Source organism: Drosophila obscura, unplaced genomic scaffold, assembly GCF_018151105.1.
Source record: "Drosophila obscura isolate BZ-5 IFL unplaced genomic scaffold, ASM1815110v1 contig_179, whole genome shotgun sequence".
Taxonomy (NCBI): domain Eukaryota; kingdom Metazoa; phylum Arthropoda; class Insecta; order Diptera; family Drosophilidae; genus Drosophila; species Drosophila obscura.
Window position 1 is genome coordinate 3,492,691 of NW_024542766.1, and position 9,985 is coordinate 3,502,675.

At 42.6% G+C, this 9,985-nt stretch overlaps 1 long non-coding RNA gene across 1 annotated transcript; it reads right to left on the reverse strand.

The window, feature by feature from the left end:
* Positions 1 to 282: 282 nt before the first annotated feature.
* LOC121403946 lies at positions 283 to 9,039 on the reverse strand. Its single transcript, XR_005967574.1, has 3 exons — positions 8,959 to 9,039; positions 436 to 820; positions 283 to 377 (listed from the first exon to the last, which is right to left on the reverse strand). It is a non-coding gene; the product is annotated as an uncharacterized LOC121403946 (long non-coding RNA).
* Between the last annotated feature and the right edge of the window lie 946 nt (positions 9,040 to 9,985).

A 9,985-nucleotide genomic window follows, 5' to 3' on the forward strand; every position in this document is an offset into this window, starting at 1 on the left:
AGTCCCATAATAAATGACTTTGATTGGGAATATTTAATTATGCAATTATCTGAGTCCGAAAGCCAATTATTCCAACTATCAAATGGCTTAAACTTGAAAACACTTCCCTGAAAAAATCAAATTCCTAAAAGCGTTTTCCTTTTTTGAATGCAAATTTAATATTTGTTTCTCTTTTATAGACGCAAACACAAAAAGGATAACTCAAGTGGAGCTACTCCAAAAAAAAAAAACTCCATTTAAAGTCAACATAAAAATGTGCATAAATCGATACTCACTCTGTGCGTGTGTGTAAGTGTGTGTGTTTGTGTGCGATTCCTGTCTCTCTGGCTCCTGATGTCTGTCTGAACTTCTACGGCTCACCTCGTTTTATTGCACCACTTAAAATAAATTTAATTAATTAAAGCAGGGCGGGAGGCAGGAGAAAATAAAACAAACCTTTCGAGACACTTTTAAAGAGAGACAGAGAGAGGGAGAGAGAGGGAGAGATCTACAGCGTGGAACTGGCAGACTTCCAGGCGACCGATTTGCATCTTCACTCTTTTGTTTTATTCCAGCTTTATCCTGCTGCTGGCTGCTCTTGCTCCTGCTCCGACTGTGACTCCTTCTCCGCACTTGGCATATGTGCCAGGCAACGTTCGCGACGTTCTGGCAGCATCTCGTGCTGACTCCCACCTCCTGCCTCTGTCTCTGCCTCTGCCTGTGTGGCCTCTGCCATTCCGTGTATCTTCTTATGTGCCAAACCGCTTGTGTTCCGTATCTGGGCTGCGTTTCCTTTAACTTTCCGCTGGCATCCGGCGCTCGTTTTGCTCAGTTGACTTGGCTGGCAATTATGAGAAGCAAAATAAAAATAACATTTTTAGCAGCAAACCCAAAGTTTTCTTTCCCATCTGGCTCTCCCACCAGCCAGCCAGCCCCCAGCGGCAACAAAGATGGAGGAACAAGTCTATAGATTTTGTCCTGTTACTTGGGATTGGTGGACTGGCTGGCGACAAAATAAAAAAATAAAAAAAACATTTTTTAGTGTAATTATCTTTTGAATAATTAAAGAAAAATGTTGGCCGAGCTTAACAAGAAGCAGGTCTGGGTCCGGGTCTGGTTCTGGGTCTGGGGGTCTGGAGAGATTCAGCGAAAAGCAAGGAAAATGAAACAGAGCTGCAGGATTCATCGTCGCGACATATTTTCTAAAGTTTTCTTTGAAATATGCACAGGTCCAGGGTGCTGCAGCCCACAGCCCACAGCCCACATCCCACTTTCTACTTACCACACCGCGAAACACCAACCCACACCGTCCCCAAGGGCACGCCCTCGCCGCCCACTAGCCGGCGTTCAAGGCACACGCTCGGAACTCGTAATTTGCTTTAAGTTATGCTCATTATGCGCCAATTATTTGTGTCATGCAAAGAAAAAAAAAAAACTTAGAAAGAAAGAAAGAAAAAAAAAACCTAACCAAATTCGAATCGGGCCAAGATTCGGTCGCTTGCGGCCAAGAGGAAGACGTTGAACGTTAAGCACTGAGCGCTTGGCACAGATTTTGCTCGGTTGACTCTCGGAATCTTTGATGCCGCATAGCCGCATTCCTCATACCTAGGGTCAGGACTTGAAGCCGTTTATGAAGCGGTTATGCTGCTCACAGTTAAAGCCAAAAAAAAGTGTATAACATTTAAGGGAAGTCAATCAGCTGGGGGAAAGTTTCCTTCTTGCCAAATAAGGTACAAAATAAATTAGAATATTCCCTGAGCTATAGAAGTGTAGAACAGAATTTATATTTAATGATAAATAAATATACATATAAATAATAAAAAAAACCAAACCACTCCTAGAGCAAGTATCGCCCACAACTACGAGCATATTTATGTAAATCCCAAGTAACAATTCGATAAGGAAACAAGTGCAAATCTTTTTAAAACAAGTGACATTCCATGGTACTCTTTTGTTTCCGTACTCCATTTGATGATTTCCCTTATCCTGTCTGAGGCTAAATGGGTTAAGAGACTTGGCTGCACTCAGAGCGCCATCATTTGATGGCTCTGCAGAGTTGTCCCACGTGACCAGGCACTGCTAGTGGCTCTGATTCTGGTCTCCATCTCCATCTACGTCTTCGTCTGCTGCTGCTGCTTCTGTTTCTGTCGCTGTCTCTATGTCTCTGGCTCCGATTGCAGCAGCGGGAGAGTTACACGAAACTGTTTAGTTTAGTTTATACTGGAGGTTGTTGTCTTAGGGAGCCCCAAGTTGATGCAGCAGCAGCCCCCCCCCCCCACACTCCCCTAGATGCCGCTTCTGGTGTCACTCTTTCCGTACTCCTTTCCCTGTTGACACACCATTACTGCAGCTAATTAGAGGAGTGACCCCAGTGACGGGAGCGCCTTTAACCCTACACAGTGCCACCAGGCAAGCACCGTCACCGTCACCGTCACCGGCACCGGCAACCCCACACCCGCATCCACATCCGCATCCGTTTCATCCTCTTCCCCCTTCGACCTGTCATGTGTACGGTGGGGTGGGGGTTTAGTTGTTGACGCCTTGCACGTTGCACGTTTCGGTTGCACGTTGCTGTGCTGTTGCTGTTGCTGTTTCTGTTGCCCTGCAGTCAACTGCCTTCACACTTGGCAGGGAAGGGGCTGCCAGCCCATTGCTTTCCTTCTCGCAGTAGAGAGTCCCCCCCCCACTGGCTTGTCAACTTCCTTCCACTTCTCATTTGTGCGGCATTTCCGGTACAATGGCGGTAACAATGAAGGGAAAGCCCAACCAGAGCAACCAGCCCAACCCCACTCGACGTTCAACGCTGTTTGCTGGCGACGTTTCGCTTTCCGCCCGGGCTAAACCATTTCTAGACTCCAACCAGACTCAGTACGTACGTACCTCCCCCCGTGCCAGTAACCGTACCCCAGTACCCGTAGCTTTACCTTTACCAAATTCCGGACTGAGAGAGAGAAAGACTGCTGCAATTGTCTTTTCTTTTCAAATAGTTTTCGCTTGCTCTTTCTCTCTCTCTCTCTCTCTCTCTCCCTCTCTGTGTCTCGCTTTCTTTCCATTCGAGTCAAAAGTTGGCTCAGTTAATTCATGAGATTTCACGGTTTATCTCATCGGCGTCTTCTTTCCCACCTGCAGCACCTCCTGCTCTTGTTTGCTGCTGCCTCTTTGCCTCTTTCTCAATTTCTCTGTGTGTTCTCTCTCTCTCTATCTTTCTGTTGCTCAGTTGCTCAGTTCGCTTCGCATAGTTCACAGTTAATTAGAAAACTATTCCGCGTGCGGCCCCGCTTCACCCAACTTCTGAACTCTGGCTTGACTCCGAGACGAGACTCATCGCAGGCCTGAGAGTCGTTTAATTAGAATTTTCGCCCCGGAAAAGTTATGAATATTCGATGTACGAGTACACAAAACAGTTATTTTTGTTTCCCCATTTTTCCCATTTCTGTTGTGCAATTTCATTCAAGCAATTGCCTGGGCTGGGCTGAGCGCCTGAGGCGATATTCCAGGCCGACAGAAAAGGGTTGATCCATTTGATGAGTTGCTGATTGGCGAAGATTTGTGGGCGCCTGTCAGTTTTCCGATGCAATAAACAAGTTTGCATTAGAAATATTCCCTCATTTGTAGTTGTTTTACTCAAATGGTAGGGCAAAAGATTAGATAGATAGATGCCTTCAGGCACAATTGATTTCTAAAGACAGCTATAAAGATAATGAAATCATTAGACTTCATGTAATTTAGCCTTTAAACAGTTATATGAAACTATAGCTTCTTGATTTTTGACGCGAATCTCTGCAGCTAAAAACTATTTTTGTCTTAGAAGTTTAATCGGTTTCTCCTTTTATTTTATTGACCAAAAAAATGTACTACAATCTCTGCCAATGCAAACATCTAGCCAAATGCATTATAGCCGCTTTGGAGCTTTGGAGTTGTTGATCTTCCCCGGACCAATTACGGAAAAAATGAGCCAATATGTAGAGCTCTTCGCCAGTATAATTTGCTGACTGCTGGGAGGCCATTCGACTTTTGTGTTGGGAAAGGATCCGTCAGACGGTTGCTTTGTGATTTTTTATTGCTTAATGGTTAGTTTGTCATTCTTTGTTTATTTTTATTGTTTATTTTTTAAGATAGAAATAAGTTCGTTTAGCCAGAAAAGGCCTATAAATAAATAAATATAAATATAAACAAATCCACGAGAAATCATTCAACCCTTTGCCACCTTTGAGCTTTTATCTATAAAATAGTTTCCCAAAAATGTATTTCATCAATTTAAGTCTAAGGTTAAGAGTATAGCAAATAAATTGAATACAAAAAATAAATGATTCTTGGCAAAAAAGACCATAAAACCATACCGCAATAACTATAGATTGACGGAATTCAATGGCAAGGAATAAATAAATATAATGGAATGAACACAAACACTGGAGCAGAGAGCAGAGATTTTCACCACAAGATGGAGCCAAGGATGAAAAGTAACTATCGAAACCAACATCTATGGGAGCCATCATCTAAGTGCGGTTCATAGATGGGCGATGGCAGAACAGATGCCGCCTTGGGGCTGAGTTATGGGGGAGTGGGGGGGAAAATCTATTCAATCTACGGCCATGGGCCAGCTCGCAGACACTTCCCCCTCTCTGCGCCTTTTTGGAGCGAATGAAAAATCAACGAAACTTGTAAACAAATATTTCGGAAACACAAAAAGTCGTTCCTACAACCGCAAAGTGTTTTCATTTATTTTTTTCTTGTTTCCATCTTTTTGGTTTTTTGCTTTTTGGTTTTTTTTTTGTTTCTTTGCAGCTCTCAGAGATGGAAAAATTTATTGGATGCAGCCAAACTGATTTGATTAGAAACGCCCCTTTCGAATCTTTAGCAAAGTTGTAACGCCTCCATCTCTGCCATCATTACGCCCAGCCTTTACCTTCGACCGGCCCCGGAACCGGCCCCGGCACCGTCCCTTTATCCTTGCCGCATTCATCTCCTCCTCCTCCATTTGCTCCGTCCGTGGTGCTCTGTACGCTCTGTCCGTTCTGGCCATTTGTTCGGCCTTCAAGCCCAACGCTTTTGACGGTCGCCTGCCCAAAAGCAATCTCTTAATTTGTTTACAAGCTTTGCTTTCGGCTTTTTTTCTTTGGCCGTTCGTCTTTCTCGCCCTCATCCACCCTCATCCGCCCTCATCCGCATCCTGGCCACCACATTCATATCCGCCCCACACCAGTCCTATGCGCTGGCTGCCCGCCCTGCCACTCTCTATGCGCTAGTGCTGCAAACCTCAAAAATATGTAAAAAGCCAAAGACTCGACGTCGACTCGTTTGCAACATTTGCAGCCTCAATGGGGGCAACAGGATGGGGGTTGGGGGTTGGGTTTTGGGCTATGGGCGGATGAGTGCGAGAGGAGGAGCCTCTGATAGAGATCTTGCTTTTATTTGTTACTTAGCATATTTTCACCTTGAGGGCAAACAATCTCCCACTAGACACAGACACACAGACACAGGCACACACACCCACTATACGTACGGTCGTAGCGTATATCCAGTCGGAGCGAAAGTAATAAATATTTTTTGCTGCGCTGCACGACTCGACTCGACTCGGCTCGAGCTGCTTCAGCTTAAAAAACATTTCCATTTTTTTTTTTTGCAGCTCTCCTCTTTCCACTCTTCACTCTCCTCTCTCCTATCATCTTTTTTTTCTGCTGCACAAGATTTTGTTAGTTGCTTTGGCTTTCTTTTTCTTTTTTTTGTATTATTGGTAGATGCCATGCCCTGAGTGGGGCAAAATGGGTAGCATTACTTTAAGAGCATGTTGGCCACATTATGATGCAAAGCCGCCATTTGATCGGCATAATATGGGGATTAGCTGACGGCTGACATGGTCTTTGATTGGGTTGCCTTAGCAATTGGCATGGTGGCCATAATGATGATTGGGACATCAAGTTGTAAAAATAAGAAAGAATTTGTATAAGATCAAACACACAAGGGGAGGCTTGGGAATATGAATGCTAATATATCAATGGAATATTTAATAAATGGCAAGGACTGCCCGCACTTAAGAACTGACAGTCAGGGGACATTGTCTTCTCTCTGTTCTCTGAATATAAATTTAAATAATACAATAAATATAAATATATAATATAAATATAAAATATAAATATAAAATATAAATATAAAATATAAATATAAAATATAAATATAAAATATAAATATAAAATATAAATATAAAATATAAATAGAAATATAAATATAAAATATAAATATGAAATATAAAATATAAATATTCCTAAAAATAGCTACCCACTTCAATGCTTCAACTTAAATCAAATTTAAACTGTCGAAAAAACATTATCCATCAAAAGAAACATCAATCATCTGTACGTACATATGTATGTACATATGTAAGCCTGAAGAATGAACAAAAATTCACTGATTACAACTCACTCTGATGGTATAAACCATTTCCTCATTTAAAACCGATTTCCTCTGTTCAACTGCCAACAATTTCACTTTTTCCCCGCATTTGTTTTCAAGGGCCCCACAAACATACACAGAGACAACAGACAGCCTTCTGTTAGGTGAATGGGTGCTGTCCTCCACTTGTGGAATAACAAGAGTATCAGCCATTTCATCACCTGTTCGATAAGCTTTTCATGCTTTTCCCGTACCTATTCCGCTTTTCCGCACTCAAACGATACGGCGACGGCGGTCGTTGGCTTATGCCGGCAATATATTCCCGCTTTCTTTTCCCCACTTTTCCCACTTTACGTACAGGTACAACATGCAGATATATATATATAAATTATATATATTTATGTGTATTTTTTGAATTTAAATGATTGAATTGCCGTGTGCCAAAGTAGAAGAAGAATGCGACAGATGGAAATGGCAAATGGAGATAGAGAGAGACACAGAGAGACACAGAGAGAGAGAGAGATGTTGAGGGCTGAGGCTGACTGCCATTTGCAGAAATATGAAAATTACCTTTAATATGAAAGGACAGACAGTCAAACACAGAACGAGAGAGGTTTTTCACCGGGAGCATTTCCACGCTGCCATCAAGATAGGCCCGAAAGACAGACAGACAGACAGACAGAGAGGCAGACAGACAGACAGTCAGTCGGAGGAGCTCTCTTCCGCCATGAGCCATGAGGCATGAGGCTCTATTTTATTTTTGCTCCGTGCCTTTATGCTCGTATTTCTGTTTTGTGTTTGCATAAAAGTGAAGTGAGGCAGATTGCGCTCGAGTGCGTTAATCAGCGCTCCTGGGCAGGGCAGGGCAGGGCAGCCAGCGAGGAGCAGTGCCTCCTGGAGCGGCACTGGGACAGTGGCGGAAGAAGCATCCTCGCCAGCGTTGACTTTTTTTCCCCCCGCTGGTCAGCATCCCTACAAAACAGATTATACTGATTTCATGCTGGAAAATCAAAAAATGAACGTGCGGCAATTTACATACTTAAGTTGGGATTACGGGGGAGCCAACAGATTTCTCTTCCCCCTCCCCCCATCCTTGTCGCTTTCCAACCATTCCCTTCCGTGTCTCGTTCACGCTCTCTGCTTTGTTGTTTCCAGGGGCCTTTGCTGGCCTTGGCCAAAATTTATTGGCCACATGTTTTCCCTGCCACCTTCGTGAGAGTTGAACAATTTGCCTTTTTTGACATTATGGCTTTTCGACATTTTTCTGGGTGGGCAGCATTCAGCCTCCATCCCTCCCCTTTCCCATTTACAACAAGGAATTTCCGGGGATTCCATTTTTAATTGAATTTTCTGTTGTCCTTGCTGCTATTTTACATTTTGTTGGCTTATTTGCGGCCTTCTTATGTTGGATAATTAAAGTGCCCCAAAGTCAAATCCATTGCATACATATTTTTTGTGATTTTTATGATTTCTTCCCCGCACCCTACAGCGCCATGCAAATGACTTCCTTTCGGTTGATTGTTTTAGTGGGAAATTTTCGTGGATTTTCCAGCTACATTTACATCGCTTTTTTTTTTCTTGTTGTTGTAAGGTTGATGTAGCATCAAGTTGATAATTTTCATAATTTTTAGCGCCAGACAGCAACAATAATTATATTAAAAAAGTGGAGGTTGGGACAGATGGGCGCTGAAGCTGTGCCGGAAAGGGATATGGAAAGCTGCAGCAGCCGCCTTGCAAATTGCAACTCAAGTGATGGCGGGGTAAGAGAGGGAGAGAGATAGATAGAACGATAAAATAATGGGGCAGGAGAGATAGATAGATGGAGTGATGCTGGGAGAGAGAGAGAGAGAGTTGGTTGGAGTGCGGGTTGCAGGGAATAAAAGAGAAAGAGAGCAACATTAGAACACTTAAGCACTTAGCAGAGTACCCCATCCACATCCACATCCACATCCAACCCCACACCCCACAACCAATCTCCCTCCCAATCGCCACTGTATTAGTTGCTTTCTCTCTGCTTCTTTTGGATATTCCAAGCACGTTCCAGAAAAGCGATTCGCTGGCGATTCCCCACACGAACCAAACAAATCGCTTAAGTCTTCATTTTATCAATGTTCTCTCGCTCTCGGTCTCGCAGAAATGGGTTTTAATTCCTTTTCGCATTCTTTTTCATGCCATCCATCAGTGTCTAGGCTTTGTTTGGACTTTGAAAACTTTCGAATCGGATTTTAATTAAGTTCGTATTGAGGCATAATAGAATTTAGAAAAAGTTTTCTAGTTTTCTAGGCATAATGGAATTTAGAAAGAGTTTTCTAAAATATACTGCGTTTAGTTTGGGAATAATTTAAGATCAAAGTGGAGTCGAGAAAATGTATTTCAAAATGGTGGCATAACAAATTGTTTTTGCTAGAGGAATTTTCAAGATTTTAAATAAAGAATAATATTATTTTAAATCAACTTCCTTTGATAGTTTCCCCTTTTTAATGAATTTACCCCAAGAAATTAATTTAGATTTAAATTCAATTATTTTAGCTGTTTTAAAATTTTACTACAGCTATTATTATTGTACATTAATCAAATTTGATTACTTACAGCGGCATTGATCATTTAAGTTCCTGGAAATCTTCGTCATTTTTCATTTAGCGCTTTGAAGCATTTTGCACCAGGAAATCAGAGCTGAAATGGTAATTAAAATTAATATTAGCAGCTCGAATTATTTTTACTTTTTTACTTTTTGTAATAAAAACTATCAAATTAAAAATAAATTAAATTAAAAATTTAAAATAAAATCTACAAAATCTCTGATTACGCGCGATGCATTTCCTGGAACATCCCCCCCCGTTGCGACGACATGCATATGTCTATTTCTACCTCCCTCCCGCCCCTAACTATATACCCCCACAGACGCATCTGTCTGGCTGCATCTGGGCATCTGTATGGGTGTGTATGAGTGTCTGTGTGTGTTCGAGTGTCTGTGTGTGTCCCTCCGTTGGTGCATCTCATTCTTGTTATTTTTATTGTAGCTCTGATTCGCGCTTTATTGCATTATAATTGAATCTTGAGCGCACAACTAACGCAGGAAACGTTGGCTGACTGGAAACCGTTTCCCGGTTGCCGCTCTCTGCCGCCCCCTCCTGACGCGGTGCCACCCCTCCCCACCCCTCACTCGGCCAGCTGTTGCACTTAATGCCAAGTGTTTAAAAAAAAAAGAGAAGAAGGAGAGTGCGAGAGCATAGCAGAGGAAGAGACGGAGACAGAGACAGAATGGTGAAGAGGAAGTGAAAAAGAAAAAGTGAAGAACAAGAAGTAATATTTACTTACTCCCACACCGTCGCTCAGTTCAGTTCAGCACACCATTCGACAGTCGACGCCATTCATCTCTTTTCTCCTTCATCACTTTATCTCTTTCTTTCATCCCATACTACATATACCCCTCCTACTCCAGCACTACTCTACACTCTCCCGCCCACTCCTCTCGTTCGACACTCATTGCCAGCGAAAATGCAATAAAAATTGTTTTCCCATAGACGCAGGCGATGGCGATGGCGACGGCGACGGCGACGTGGCGGCTGCTAAGCAAATGTTGTTGGAAATGAGCTATAAAAACGGGGAAATGAAA